We start from the raw sequence: 16952 nt of genomic DNA, 5'->3' as shown, positions 1-16952 counted from the left end.
ATCCCTATAAAATCTTGTAAGGTAAACTCGATTCTAAGTGGAATATTGGACGTGTGCAGTGCAGTACACAGCCGAAATAGTTAGTTTCGGAACGATATATTATCGCCCTGCTCCGTTTGTGTGTTTTGACAAAGACTGGATAACGCAGAAGTTCCACTCCAATAATATTTGGATTATGTCACCTATTCAGTATAACGTATGTAAGTTTTCGAGCTCAATAACTTACCAATGTGTTAGATTTTATTTAGTTTGATGTGCCATTGTTTGTATTTATCAAACTACTACTTCATAAATTTTTTCCAGGTTTTTCCACTGCCTAATGACAAATGCGTTGATGATTGAACACCCGTAATCGGGTGCTGTAACCCATTTTTGAACCGTCTATGTTAGAAGTACTAACTAAGGCGGTTTAAATTAATTCGTACGTTTTATTTGTATGCACCACCCCAATCTGTACTATAAATATGAAAATATTAATTCTGGTAAAATACTAACGAAAACAAAAAGTACGAAGCTTGCACAACATAAAAATATTATCAAGAGGATAGTTAAAAAGTAGTTGCAAGTTTGCCTGTTAAGTCTCTTCAAATTGGTCCCCGAAGAAAAATTACAGAAAAAGTAGGACGATAACATTTTTATTCCGAAGTGTTTTTTGCAACTTAGTTCAATGAATTGTCCAACTAAAGACGAAGTTGTGAATCTGTGCTAAAGCTCAATAAAATCGATTGTTTTTTAGCAAAATAAGTATTTGTTCAGTTGTTTCGAAATGCAAACGTTAAAATTGAACGAGTCAATATTGTTTAAAAGTATTGTTCTGTTCTGGCAGTTAGAGGCAAGATAGCCAGTTCCTCTGTGGTTGAGGATTCCGGGTGAAGCTCGCTTCCAGTTCCAACTTCGGCCTGATCATCACTTACCATCAGATGAGATACAAGCCAAGAGCTTCANGAGCTTCCGCGTTGTGGATAAAAAAAAAGTACTAGTTGTTGATATGTGTCTTCTTAGATAGCCCTGTTCAACACTAATTAGATAGCTACATATTTGTAACTAGTGTTGTAACATGTTGTAACACTTAATAGCATGTGTTTCATAACCTGACTAGCTTTTGCCCGCAACATCGCTCGCGTTGATATCGGTCTGTCAAAGACAAACTTTATCCCCCTTTCAAAAACATACCTACTTAACAAATTTTATCTAATTTGGTTTAAGCGTGAAAAGGTTACAGAGAATTACTAAGGCTTATGTATTAGTAAGGCTTTAAATTATAATTTTCGCGTCTGTATTCTCTACTCTATGGCCACAGATCAGTTACACATACGTCAAACTGTAGATAGCCTAAAGGGTCGTCTGTGCGCACTGACTTGAACAGCGGGCGGGCCTTCATCGCCTCACACTGACGACTGTATTGAGCTGGCATGCTATTTGCTTATGGCATTTACCTACCATAATAGATACGTACCTCCATAGGACCCATTTTACTGGAAAAACAATAATATACGTCATCACACTGAAGTAATTTATCGCACTAAATTAATTTTTCGCACTTTTATGTCTCTTAACTTTTGATTCAAAGTATTCACAGAGATAATGTGGTACAATAAATGTGGTCTTAAGTTAAGAAGAGGTGCTGTTTATTTCACCAGCGCAGCTGGCATGTGAATTTGTGCGTTTTATTCATAGCCTAATCTAATTTTAGTTTGGCCAAAAAATTACTGGATGAGAAAGCCATGCCATATAGCATCAAGCTCACCTTACGATTGTGCCTTATTTTTTAATGTACATTATTGCTTGAATAAATAAATATTTGTTATCAAGTAACATTTTTACATTCGTAACGCAGAGACAGTAAGGGTAGGGGTTGTCTTGGTAAGAAAAAACTTAGGAATCCCAGCAATCCCTGAAAGCTAGAGCTTGCTAATGCTAGTAGCACAGTAGTATACAGGGTGGAATTTTGTAATGCCACCTGGAGGGAAAGTACTCTTAATATTGTAAATAGAATTTTTTTCTCAAAGAAAACATTCCTTTATTTTTGAAAAGAAATAGAACTGCATTTAAAGATTTCCAAATTTGTTTAATAGCACACCCGGGAATCGAATCAACTAAAATCTGTTAAAAATTACACCCTGTATTTTTATTACATCGATCGTTAGGGTTAGGTATAAGGATGAAATCTCTCTAACAAACTTGATAAATCAAATGAAAGGAAAACCATGAACAATCTTAAATTATTTTAATTAGGTATGTAGGTACCTACCTACAGCAAATTGAAAGGTATCATATTATGGTAGAGAATTTTGGAAAAAAATTCAAAAATCTTTGAATGCAGTTCTTTCTTTTCAAAAATAAAGGGATGTTTTCTTTCAGCAAAATTTTCTATCGACAGTATTAAGAGTACTTTCCCTCCAGGCATTACAAAATTCCACCCTGTATACTGATACAGGGTGGAATTTTGTAATGCCACCTAGCACAGTTGCTAGTAGTCAATTATAGCTACTCGTAGCAGTGATAGCAGTAGGCCACAAGCACAAAAGACCACCTTTCCAAAAAAAAGAAGAAAAGGAGTCACCTTACATAACACCTATCCGGCTTCAACAGGATCTGTTCGCTTTGAATTCGTTAAATTTTCAATGCGACCGCGTTTTATACCGCAACTTTGACAATTAAACAAACTTTGACAAAGGCGCGGAAGAAAAAGAAAAATAATTATGACTGCGGGGGAAGGGAGCCGGTACAAAGTAAAACACATTAAAGGTACACACAGTAACTCTACTTATAATTTATTGGAACATAACGAATATACTACATCACTGGAATAAAGTCTAGAAATATCGCACCGACGATCGCCAAACGGCTAGAGTACCTTCTGTACCCGCCACTCTGCCCGGTGAACCTGGAAAAGCGCTTCAAGCTACCCTTCAATAAAAAAATATCTACTTATACATGGTGGCCAAAACAGTGAGGTCTAAAAGAAAAATTTAGATTCCTTACATCGAGGTGTACCTAAATCACCCCCATGTATGTAATACGATTGTGCATCGTTTAGGAGATAGAGTTAATTTTGTGATATTTTCAAATTGTGTGACCTAGTAGCTTTAAACATTTTTTATCTTTTTTTTGGGTTGACTTTTTTCAGATTTCTTTTTTTCGACAGATTTGTTATTAATTGCAGATATTTGAAAAAAATAATCACCTTCCTATCTTTGATTCAAGATACAAAAGTTTTGCTAGAAACATTAAAATTATGCTTTTATCAGAACACTATCAAATTTTCAACTTAAAAGTTTAAGTAAAAAAAAGAACTTCCATAGGTCCAAAACCATTTTAAGGGGGTGCNGTTGTTTATCAATTATTTACGTATTTATTCAAAATTTCGAAAAGGCGGCGACCTAGATCAAGGATTGGGCTACCCTACACAAGTTACTTTGATGTATTTAAGTCACTAATCGCAGAGCACTCGTGATTTAAAAATATGACAATTTTAAGGATTCTGTGCAGGACCCCCTTAAAAACTGCGCCGTTTCCTGAACATTCATAATAATACAAAAAAACATGTACTTAATGGGCCACTATTTCCTGTAATCGGTCCACTAAAGTGGTAAGTCGGAGTTTCCGTTACATGTTTTTGACTTTCTTAGAGTGAATTAATATTGGGAATCCTTTAAGTTTACATTACGTAGAACAGATTTAGACCAGTAACTGGACAGAACATGTTTTTATTCTCAACGAGGAAGCTCTTTCCCTTCACCTTTCCTTCCTTAGTAGTTGAAGTTCCCTTCCACCTTCAGCCTAATCATCAGTTTCCGCCAGGTGTGATAAAGGGAACTAACTTTGAAATAAAATAATAATTAAATATCTTTGGACATTTTACACTGCTCCTCTAGTCCCAAACTAAGAAAAGTTTGTACTATGGGTACTAAACAACAGATGTAATCTTTTAATTATTGGAATCTTTTAAAGAAAATAAAACAATATCTACATAGGCGAACTTAATGCCATTTGGCATTCTTCTCCAGTTATCCTTAGGGCCTATTTGAAAATGGAGGAGACACAGTACAAAATTATTGCCCGTGCTTAAAGCCCATGGATTCGCCCGCGTAGATTTATAATATCATTATGTTATGTAATTCTGATGCATTATATTATGTTAGATGAGTAACAAACATCCACAAACTTTAACATTTAACATATTAGTACAATACGAAGAGAAAATATTTCATCTTGTAACTTCACACATCTCTTGGGACGTGCAGTACATAAAGTCAATTACACAGCGCTCACTTGGCAAATGTTGGTTTGTTAATGAAAATTTGTGTTTCGTAATTGGCTCTAGCGTATTATGTATTGACACTGAGAAGGCATGTACGAGTATAATTTCTTCACAAGTTTGAAGATCCTTTGTAGACTAAGAGCTAGTGAACGCCAGACCTACGTCAAAAGCTGAAAGTTTGTCAGCGTATGTTCCCAATATAGGATATAATGTTGGTGAATTATAGTGTAGTTATCTTCGCCTGGTGTTTTAGTTTTTAGTATTTTTGAACCTGGTCTTTTCAATCTGTTTTCTACTTTAGGAGTCTTCTGACTTGGCCTACTTTTAGCTTGGTCCACGGGCCAATCGAGAGCACAGAAGGTTTTACATTTTTGTGGCGAAATCGCGGCTGTTACAGCTTAGCTTCATGTGCCTTTACGTTCAATATTTGCGTGAGCAAAAAATGTTCGTGTACAGACGACAACAAACTCTGTGGGGTCTTATGCAGTTGCAATGTTGCAATAGGGATGAATTGGCAACAAAATTGATAGAAATTAGGGAATATAGGGATAACGAAGATAACTTCGTAAACCATCAATTTCGTTTTTAGTATCTGTCTCTTTTTAATGAAGGTTTTTTTCTGAGTATTGTCGAATCAGCGTGTGTGTGCCGCCTTCGGGAAGTGAACCTGCTATCTGAGCTTATATTGTGGCCGCTAAGTAAAAAGTTACATAAAGACCAGTGGCTCGTGAAAGGCCTTTACAAGCTGAATGCTTGAATTCGTACCTCGATAAGGCCGCGGCTACATTCGGGATGAATGAGTAGAGGCTTGTTTAAGTACACAAAAGGTACTATTTTATAAATTAACTATGTTTAAGGCCCAGAACAGACGGTGAAACGCAACTGCAACGAAACTGCAACTGCTAGTTACTTTTGAGTTGCATCTTAGTTTCTGCCATAGCGTCCGTTGAGAGACATGACGCGACCAGTTTGAAACTTTCTTTTTCAGTTTCATTCATCAGAATCATCACAAAGTTGCAGTTTCGTTGCAGTTGCGTTTCACCGTCTGTTCTGGGCCTTAGGGAGCAATTTTACAATTTTAATAAAGACTCGAAATCTTAAAAAGTAGTTTCGTGAAATCAAAATATCAGAGAAAAACTTCTGCATAATAAATTACAGAAGAGAACATTAGACCACTTTATAATCTCGGGCACCGATTTTCAATTCTCGAATGAATATAATTAATTAAGATTATACAATCTTTATAATTTTAATCATAAGTCACAATTCATAGTACCTAATGTAACTTTACTACGTATATTTTACTTCGTATTTGGTTTAAAAAGAAATAAGAATGTTAATACAATTATCTCGATTGACCATTAATAAAATGATTCTGAACCACCTTATCCGATTACTTACCTAAGGATGTTGTAGTTCTCTGTTCCAAGACCATGGCAAGTAAATTAATAAATTATTCATCAAGTTCTAGAAGTTACGATGTTGTACACACCCCCTTAACTCAGTGTAAGCGTCCCTTAACGCCGTCGAAGTAGTGAAACTCGCATTAATAAGTTTACAATACTTAATAGCCGTTACGGAAGTGTTCGATGGAGTGTACGAGGCGCGAGCTGTTGTTAGGCACAAAAATCTGAGAGTACTAAACTTATCAAAGGATTGGATGTTCTGTAAATATCTTTTGAAAAGTAGGAAAAGCGGTCGACTTTTTCGAAAAGATTCTGGTTTCGGTTTTGTTTCCCATGTGTGACACACAAAATGTTAATAACATGACGATTTCAGAAGTGCAACAGCTATTTATGCTATACTAGCATTTGCCCACGACTTTCTACTTCTTTTGCCTAACGATAAAAGCATATTATTATGTCATTCTGCTGTATGAATACCACCAATAATATTGAAAAGTATCATTGAAATCCGTTCAGTAGTTTTTACATGAAATACTTATGTAGGACAGTTTACTCTATATAAATATGTATTACATGAAGCTCAGTGTTAGGATTTCTAAAATAGGTGACGTGGTCATCCTCATATCTCAAGATTGTTTGCCGACGATTTTTCGGGCAAAAATGAACAAACACACAGCATGATGGATGAAGATACAGCAGGATTGTTGGTGCATTTGTGTACACAACGCTGTTTTAACAACAACCATTTTGAAATTGGTTACTTAAGTCGAGAAGTTTTCGTCGTGGTTGACAAATAGGTCAATCTACTAAGTACAACATAATATACACTAGCGGCCGCCCGCGACTTCCTACGCGTGGATCCCGTTTTACCCCGTTAGGGGTGGAGTTTCGTAAAATCCTTTCTTAGCGGATGCCTACGTCATAACATCTACCTGCATGCCAAATTTCAGCCCGATTCGTCCAGTGGTTTGGGCTGTGCGTTGATAGATCACTATGTCAGTCAGTCACCTTTGAGTTATACATATTTAGATTTACTAAGCGTTGATGTATATTGCTAAATTCATCATCAAGTCATTTAGTCTCCACTGCACGAGAACGATCCTCTCTACATTTCATCATCATCATCATTTCAGTCACAGGACGTCCACTGCTGAACATAGGCCCCCCCCTCTCTACATTTGCCCGAGGATTATGAGAATACTTAAGTTCTAATACAAAGTTACATTTATTAAATACATGTTGCTTATTTATGAAGCAATACTTCCGGGATACTGGTCAAAGTTCATCATCATCATCAAGTCATACAGTCTCTACTACAGGAGCACGACTCTCTCTGATTCCTAGAGGCAAAAAATCCTACACTCTCCACGTTCCTCATGTCGATCAAACAGGTTCTAATTTCACTGTTGATGTTTTCGCCAAACCGTCCTTTCCACCCTGTATTAACGATAGAAACATCCTTGAAACTAACAAACTATTACCCTATAAAAAGACTATTATGTACTCGTTCGTATATCCCAAAGTTCATATAATGAAAATCTCATACCTACTTACTGTCGTGATTCGCAATTAGGCCGGCCATTACGAGCGGGTCGTTAGACGGAGGAAGCAGCCATCAGTTCGCTCAGCCACTGATTGATAGTGCGACAGCCGGACGTAAATAAATATAAATTACTATCGCGGGGAAAACGTTGTTCCTTGCGTGATATACTGGCAGCACAGTATCGATGGTTTTGCTCGGTGTTATTAGATATACCGTTGCGTAAAATATAAATCTATACTAATATTATAAATGTGAAAGTAACTCTGTCTGTCTGTCTGTCTCACTTGCACGCTTNTCACGCCTAAACCACTGAACCGATTTTGATGAAATTTGGCATAGAGATAGTTTGAGTCCCGGAAAAGGACATAGGATAGTTTTTATCCCAGTTTTTGAAACAGGGACGCGCGCGATAAATTTTTTCTGTGACAGACAAAATTCCACGCGGGCGAAGCTGCGGGCGGAAAGCTAGTTGTTAATAAACTACAGTGCATAACTAGTTAATAATTATTGAGGACAGTTTGATATAATATTAACTGATGTAGAATAGTAGAACGATAAAATAAATCAATATTATCTTTATTTGTACAGACTAATTCAATTAGTACTTACAAATCGTCAAATGGTCTTAAGAAGCCTATAAATGTCTCGTTCGTTCGTTTCAGCCGAATGACGTCCACTGCTGGACAAAGGCCTCCTTCAAGGTTTTCCACAATGAACGGTCCTGCGATGCCCTTATCCAGGCTCTTCCCGCGACCTTCACCAGATCGTCGGTCCACCTAGTAGGAGGCCTGCCCACGCTACGTCTTTCAGCCCAAATGTCTCGTACCTATTATAAACGTAATAAATGTTATTTCATTCTTAAGAACTCAATTCGATTGAGCCATGTCAGTACTTCAATAGCCTATCGCTGCTCTTACAATTTGGCACCACCATTAACATTTTAATCGTATTTAATTTACATTATTTGAAAAAAAAAAAATACAACATCATACAAGGTACAAGGAATTACAGAACAGTTCAGTTTGAGTACTCAAAGTATGTCTTTAAAATAATATGTAACTGGATGGTAGGCTAAATATTTTCAAGAAAATTAGGTAAAACAATACGATTTCTTGAAATTCCTCGTCTGCTTTTGAAGCTCAATTAGTAAATTACTTATCCAAATGCAAGTTATTGTCTGTAACTGAATTCTTGATTATTCTAAATACTTATTCAGTTACTAGGCGTACTACACGCAGCAAAAGTGTAATCAGTAAGTGCAGTTGCTGAAAATGCATAAAATCTTTTTAGCATCTAAAATTAAATATGCATTTTAAAATGTACTTTATTCGCATTTTTAACCGACTTCAAAAAAGGCAGAGGTTATATGTTCGGCTGTATGTATGTTTTTTTTCTATGTTCGATAGGGTACACTTCTGAGATGGTCCCATTGTCACCAAGTCAGGATCTGATAATGGGATCCTAGGGAAATCGAGGGCAACCCTCACATTTTATAGGCACGTATATCGTTTTTCATATTGATTCTAAAGTTATTTGTTTGTTATACATAGTTCTATTTAATTTTAATCCCCGTGTTTTGAGTTCGTATGGCAAAACAAAACTTTTTGTGGGAATTTTAATGCGTCTTGAGATCATTAATAAATATCCATTTCATTACCTTAACTCTAGTTTTTGAAAAATGAATGAGTAGTGATAAAAATCGACCGAAATAGGTAGGGGAGACCTGTTCAAAACCGTATACCGGGGTAAAACCGTACTGTATAGATTTCTCCGTTATTATTTCAAAATATGCCGCGCATATACTACTCACAGCTAGCAAGCAATAGGATCAATCTGTCAACAGACACTTGCTGCTGCAGGAACGAACGTTAACGCATTATCAAAATTTATTTGTTTTTTGGTTGTTTGATCTAATTTTTTGGAAAATAGGAGTTTAAATAGTGAAATGAATATTACTAACAAGTAAGTGTGCTTTATTTTATATTGAATTGTATGTATTTACGAATTTGTTGCAATATTTTTACCGGCAAGTATCGTGTGTGTGTGCAGTATTTGATAAATGTCTTTACTGTGTGCATAGGGGTAAAAGCGTACGGGGTAAAATCGGCCAATATACGGTTTTGACTTTTTTTACAGAATTTACAAATTTGCCGCGCAAATGGCTGAATTTACAAATTTGACAAAGCTGGGATGCCGAAACAATGAAAAAAGCTGTGAAAAGTGTTATCGCAGGAGGAATGGGATATAAAAGCGTCGACTACATATGCCATCCCAAAATCTACTTTGCAGGACCGCGTAAATAAGTTCAGGTCATCTGGTGAAAATCTTTCTACAAACAAAGGATTAGGGCGTTTCACACCCGTATTTTCATCATCTGAGGATATCGTATATGTATACGGTTTTGTCCAGTCCCCGGGTCAAAACCGGAAATACTAGAGGTTTTGTTTTTGTTTAAAAAATAATATTTCTGTTAAATTTAAGTGTTATTTCATTGTTGATTTTTCTAGCTAATGAGAACCTTTAATAAAGAAGTAAATTACAAATACGTAGTTTTCTTAGTTTCTATTCTATGGGTATTTATTCTTAGCTATACGGCTTTACCCCGGTCTCCCCTACATTTTTAGAGAGGTATACAGTGTCTCACTTAGTTGACTGTTTTGTTTACAAGACTACCCAAGTCTTTAGGTATACTGAACCTATGCACTGTGGCTCGACGTTGTTGTCAAGGCACTGGTAAATGGATTACAGTAACGTTTGTTTTTCGTCTGCGCAGTAATGGTACCTAACGAACCTTTGTTTATGAACTCGTAACGATTACGCACGTCCGTGTACCAGAAAATGAAAGCTCTTTAAGAATATTTATTATTTATTGTGAGATAAATTATTATAATCTTAAAAAAAATTCCTCCTGCTACCGCCTGCTGTTTGACTATACCTAGTTTCTTATTTGCTGAAATGTCAGTAGATTAGATGCCTTTAGAGAGCTCTATAGAGAGCGGTAGATAGATTGTGGGTACCTATCACTTTAATTTTGACGTAGGCAATGTATGTAATGTTTGTTATCAGTGAAATAAGTGCCTACTTTTATACACATGTATGTAGACACTGCCTACTTAATTGTTTATGTTGACTAAGTTAAAAACGTTAACCAAATTAAGTGAAAAACGAATAATTCAGTATTTATTGGAAATATGATGGAGAGAAAAAGAGATGAAAAATAAAATTCAGTAACTTGCGCTTTATTGCGATTGTGGTCAAATACCTGCCTTGTTATGGATTAAAAAAAATCAACCTTAATTATTATTAATAAAGAGACAATTTATTTTTACCCAGAAATTCAAGACCGTGCACAAAAAAACGAAAATGAACATTCACAATTTCATCACGTTTTCTCGCAACCGACAACCGTTTCTTAATAAGTGCCCAACACTTATTGCGTAAAACCGGTAAAACCGGCAAAACCGGTAACAATACCCGTAACAAGTGGAAGTTACCGGAAAATGGGGGAACCGATCAACGATCAATTTAATAGCAATAAGTCAGCGGCTGCTGACGCTGCATTTTCACACTTTCAGTAGACGGTGGCCTTTAGGGCAGACGATTTCGATTCGACTATACGATACGATACGATCATTCAAATGTAGGTACCTACCGGAGTTTTTCCAATACGTTTGATGTAGGTATTGATTAAAACATACGTTTAATGTTTATGTTTAGCAAAGGATCAATCTGTGTTTTTGAAAGATCTTGTGTGAAATGCAATATACATGACTGAGTATTGGATATTTCGACTTCTGGGCATCTGGGTTACCTACACTTACTCGTATGATACAAGAATTCTGCCGATGACCTCACTCGTAATTAATTATTGAGAAAATCTGGGTGACGAAATTTTAGAAGACACCTACAAACTTGAAATTAGGTAGGTTACTTATAGGTGTATTAGATAGATATCCGCTAATAACGGGTTTTACTAGACTCCACCCTTAAGGGGGTAAAACGGGGTCCACCCGTACGAAGTCGCGGGCGGCCGCTAGTTTTTTATAATTTCCACGTGTATTTTTGGCACATTCCTAAACATGCTTATGCATAATAGCTTGAACACTGCAGGCTTTAGTTTATGATCTCTAAATAGTCTGGCTGTTACCGACTAAATCGCAAGTTGTAAAGGCAGCCGGTCAGCCGTGGGCGAGTCAGCATTTCTTTAACAAGAGCCTGTTTATTTCCAGGCGCCCGCTGCGGCGCGGCGCGGCGAGCATACGGCCGGTTGGCCGTTTGGCGCACGGCTGATTGATCGACGCCACGGTGATGGGGCATATAAGCACTTTTTTAATAGACAACATAATACACTGTATGATTTTCTAAAACTCCTTACTTGCCAAATGTTGGTCTCGAAGCGCTGGTAGGGTAAAAAGATTATGAGACATGTAGAGGCTCCTTAAGAGCAAAATGACGATTTGTAAGAACTATTTATTAGTCTAAACAAATAAAGAAATTTTGACTTTTGACTTTGACTTCTAAGTTATTTGCCTGCAAGTGAGAGTCATTAAAGATGGTGACTTCGATCAGTAGGTCTGAATATTTTTTTGCCCACGAGATCTCGCTTTCTTTGAGTGCCTTTTTGGGGTTCTATGGTAATTAAAGAATCCCTATAGTTTTATGATGTCTTTCTGTCACTTAGTTTTGAGGTCGAAATCAGGGTCACAATCAATGTATAGTGTCTTTTTTCTTGTATTTATATTGGTCATGTTAGTTAAAAATATTGAAGTTGTGCGAAAATAGTTTTCGTTTCGTTTTTCGATTCGAGTAGAAATTTCGCAAGTTTTGAGAGAATAAACAAAACTGTTGTATTTAGAAAAGGAAAAGTAAAAGGAGAGTTATCATCACAAAAGTAGACTTTACAGGTTAATATCCTATGCTTTGATTGCACAATAATGGCTAAAAATATTTAAAAAGATGAAATGACGGCTGAGACAGTCACAACACTGTAGGAACTTGATATCGCTATTTCGATTCGATCATAAATGTGCAATAAGTATTGCATCAGAATTATCACTAGGTATTCCTGTTATCATAAGAGAACTTGAATGTCGTTTACTTATCTAGCTGTCTGTACAGTCTAATTTTTTAGAAATCAGCAGAAATGTCATCAAAAATGGCCAACTGACATAAAAAGATTTTTAGTCTGTGAACTAGTGATGCGACAAAACCTCTCGTTAATCGCGAAGTGAAATTATTGTAGTACTTGCGTATCATCGCCGGGTGATCGTCAAAATACTAAAAATATGCAACAAAGTCTAAACATTGAATGTGAACTGATTATGAAATTTTCGAGAACAGGAAACAAACTGTATGCACAGATGTAATCAAAAAACACACTGGACAGTAAAACAATCGATGATATCCGTAAAGTTATTAAACTTCAAATAGTTGCAAAAAGTTCAGTGGGTCTAGAAAAAGTGCAAATTATAATCGCAAACCAGTCGAAAAGTGGTCGAAAAGCCCCTTTTTTGTATGGATTTTTGACGGATTCGATTTTCGATTCGATCAAAAAGTGCGTTTTGTCTAGGGGGGCTGTTTGACAGTGTTGCTACTAGTGACATCTCGCTCGCTGAGTTCTTTGTTGCTCTATTCCGCTAGGGAGGTAATTTAAGATAGCAATGAGGGTTTTCGCGATTGAAACATCCGCCAGATGGCAATACGTAGACGCGAGGTCCAAATGCTGCATGATTGGTTATTTTTGACATGACATTGACAGATATGTCAAAATCCACCAATCACGCAGCATTTGGATCTCGCGTCTACGTATTGCCATCTGGCGGATTTTTCAATCGCGAAAACCCTCAATGAAAGAAGATTTTTATTTTCTTTTATTTTATTTACTTATATAGGAAGTAGAAAAAATATTTTACGTTATCAATATTGTCGAAGTTATTGCTGGAAAACTAAACAAAGTACCTATCGTATATTTTTTATTTAAAATTAATCAGTAATCGGAATAAGTGAATACTTAAAATAATATCGATTAAATTTACAGATTATTGTCTATGACTCACAGGTTACAAAAAAAAAAAAAAAAAAAATCCCGGTTTTTGAAACAGGGACGCGCGCGATAAAGTTTTTCTGTGACAGACAAAATTCCACGCGGGCGAAGCCGCGGGCGGAAAGCTAGTAATAATATAAGATTTTAAACTTTCGCGTTGAATATCAGGGTAGTTGAAAATCTTCATGCCCGCCCGAACGGACGACGCCGCGAACCGCCAGTCTGCTTGTGACCACGGCTGCAGCATCGCAGCCGAAACGTCAAGCCGTGAGTACATAATGTAACTCAATAATAAACGTCGCGTTAAGACCCGTGTCTAACTATTTTAGCTTCTTACATGCTGAAATGATAATCGATTAGAGATCTTTAAAGAGCTCTGTAGAGAGCGGACGATTGTGGCTGTGGGTATCACTTTAATTTTTACGTTGGTAATGTGTAACTAATGTTTGTTATCAGTGAAATAAGTGCCTACTTTTATACACATGTATGTAGACACTGCCTACTTAATTGTTTATGTTGACTAAGTTAAAAATGTTAACCAAATTAAGTGAAAAACGAATAATTCAGTATTTATTGGAAATATGATGGAGAGAAAGAGAGGGAGATAAAAATAAAATTCAATAACTTGCGCTTTATTTTCAACCTTCATTATTTTTAATGAAAGAAAGAGTATAATTTTATTTTTCCCCAGAAATTCAAGACCGTGCACAAAAAAACGAAAATGAACATTCACAATTTCATCACGTTTTCTCGCAACCGACAACCGTTTCTTAATAAGTGCCCAACACTTATTGCGTAAAACCGGCAAAACCGGTAACAATACCCGTAACAAGTGGAAGTTACCGGAAAATGGGGGAACCGATCAACGATCAATTTAATAGCAATAAGTCAGCGGCTGCTGACGCTGCATTTTCACACTTTCAGTAGACGGTGGCCTTTAGGGCAGACGAATTCGATTCGACTATACGATACGATCACTAAAATGTACCGGAGTTTTTCCAATACGTTTGATGTAGGTATTGATCAAAACATACGTTTAATGTTTATGTTTAGCAAAGGATCAATCTGTGTTTTTGAAAGATCTTGTGTGAAATGCAATATACATGACTGAGTATTGGATATTTCGACTTCTGGGCTTCTGGGTTACCTACACTTACTTGTATGATACAAAAATTCTGCCGATGACCTCACTCGTAATTAATTATTGAGAAAATATGGGTGACGAAATTTTAGAAGACACCTTCAAAATTGACATTTGGCAGATAGGTTACTTATAGGGTGTAAGTAGATAGATATCACTGCAGGCTTTAGTTTATGATCTTTAAAAATAGTCTGGCGGTTTCCGACTAAATCGCAAGTTGTAAAGGCAGCCGGTCAGCCGTGGGCGAGTCAGCATTTCTTTAACAAGAGCCTGTTTATTTCCAGGCGCCCGCTGCGGCGCGGCACGGCGAGCATACGGCCGGTTGGCCGTTTGGCGCACGGCTGATTGATCGAAGTTACGGTGATGGGGCATATACGCATTTTTTTAATAGACAACATAATACACTGTATGATTTTCTAAGTTATTTAGCAAGTAAGAGTCATTAAAGATGGTGACTTCGATCAGTAGGTCTGAATATTTTTTTGCCCACGAGATCTCGCTTTCTTTGCGTGCCTTTTTGGGGTACTATGGTAATTAAAGAATCCCTATACTAGTATTATATTATCTGTGGTTTTATGATGTCTTTCTGTCACTTAGTTTTGAGGTCGAAATCAGGATGACAATCAATGTATAGTGTTTTTTTTCTTGTATTTATATTGGTCATGTTAGTTAAAAATATTGAAGTTGTGCGAAAATAGTTTTCGTTTCGTTTTTCGATTCGAGTAGAAACGCAAGTTTTGAGAGAATAAACAAAACCGTTGTATTTAGAAAAAGAAAAGTAAAAGGAGAGTTATCATCACAAAAGTAGACTTTACAGGTTAATATTACCTATGCTTTGATTGCACAATAATGGCTAAAATATTTAAAAAGATGAAATGACGGCTGAGACAGTCCTATCAGATAGTGCTAAACAACACTGTAGGAACCTGATAGCGCTATTTCGATTCGATCATAAATATGCAATAAGTATTGCATCAGACTTATCACTAAGTATTCCTGTTATCATAAGAGAACTTGAATCTCGTCTAGTTATCTAGCTGTCTGTAGATAACAATGACCGACTTGTATTGGTGGTTTAATTGCCTAATATACTGCAAAGTATTCGTAATACTAGGCGCGAGTTCACATGTTCCAGGGGGTGAATAAATAGTGTATAAGGAGTTAAATACTTATTGAGTCACTAAACGTTTAAAGCACAGTAGATAAATCAAACAGTACGGAAGCTTCATACAAACGCTCGAAATCAGACTCACGCACACAGACGCACGCTTTACACGAGCTCTAAGCGAACCTCGCAGTCCATCCGTCGCGGGTGTCGCGCGCGTTGTGTTTTTAATAATAATTTTATTGCATGCACTGTCCGCTGTTTTTTTAAAAAACATGCCACGAGTGTATTGCGTAGTATATGGCTGCTTGAACTCGGCATCTTCAAAACCAGAACTCTCATTTTTTAAACTTCGTAATAATTCTGAATTGTAAAAATGATTAAATATTACTTTTTAAATAAAGTGCTTACATCTGATTTTGTAATATTTCTTTTTAAATTACGTAATTACGCTTTTTAACAATTTATGTGTTCTATTTGATAAAGTAATTTGCTCCGCGCGCTTTTGTACTAAGTGATGAACTGTATGCTATGTGAAATAGCTGTAATAGCTTTGTGAAAGTAAGTATCCGGTATTTTATTTATGAGAATAGAATATAATAATAATAATAGAACAGGCTTTAGTTATAGTAAAGTACTTTCAGATGTGTATGTGACACAGTATTACATCGTTCGTTTCAGCCGAAAGACGTCCACTGCTGGACAAAGGCCTCCCCCAAGGATTTCCACAAAGACCGGTCCTGCGCCGCTCGCATTACATGTGGGTCGAATTCCGAAAAGACTTAAGAAATTTTTATAAATAGAGGAGCGATTATTTAAAGAAAATTTGAAGTATGGAAAAACGCATTTCGGGCCCTATTTAACTGTAAATACTGGCTTCCGGGAAAATAATTCGGTTGCAATCTTTTGTGAGGTTATAAAATGCACACTCAATATCGCCATTTTGTTAGATGTCTACGCCTTGATTCGACCCACGATACATTTAGGGCTTGGGAGTAAGAAACTTATAACAATTTCAATTATACCTTCTTTTCAACTCAGCGCCCTTACCAAAATAATGTCCAACAACACAATCAAAAACGAGGAGCGAAATATTTATTTTTGAACGGGCATTTACGAAGTTCACCTGTAACAATAACCTTTGTTATCGAGTTAACAGCTTCAAGACGTTATCGGAGATTCCAACTCCGAATGCTCAATCGCGATCGGGCGTTTTCGGGAAATTGATAAAGTTTCCACCGACCTAAGGAATTATTGCAACTTTTGCGAGCACAACAAAATTCAATAAGTGACTGTCACTGATTGCGAAGGGAGGGTGTTTGGGGGAGCGGTAGCGATTATGATATTGAAATAACTAGGTAGGTATATTAACCCTACGGTGGTCGCGCTCTAAAATATTACGTAAATGGTCGCGTGGATTACATGCGTAAGCCATTTTATGGAGTAAAAA

Source organism: Ostrinia furnacalis, unplaced genomic scaffold (genome assembly GCF_004193835.3).
Source record: "Ostrinia furnacalis isolate ACB-3 unplaced genomic scaffold, ASM419383v2 OfSCF0657, whole genome shotgun sequence".
In the NCBI taxonomy this organism is placed as follows: domain Eukaryota; kingdom Metazoa; phylum Arthropoda; class Insecta; order Lepidoptera; family Crambidae; genus Ostrinia; species Ostrinia furnacalis.
Note: the sequence above shows the minus strand (reverse complement) of the source record.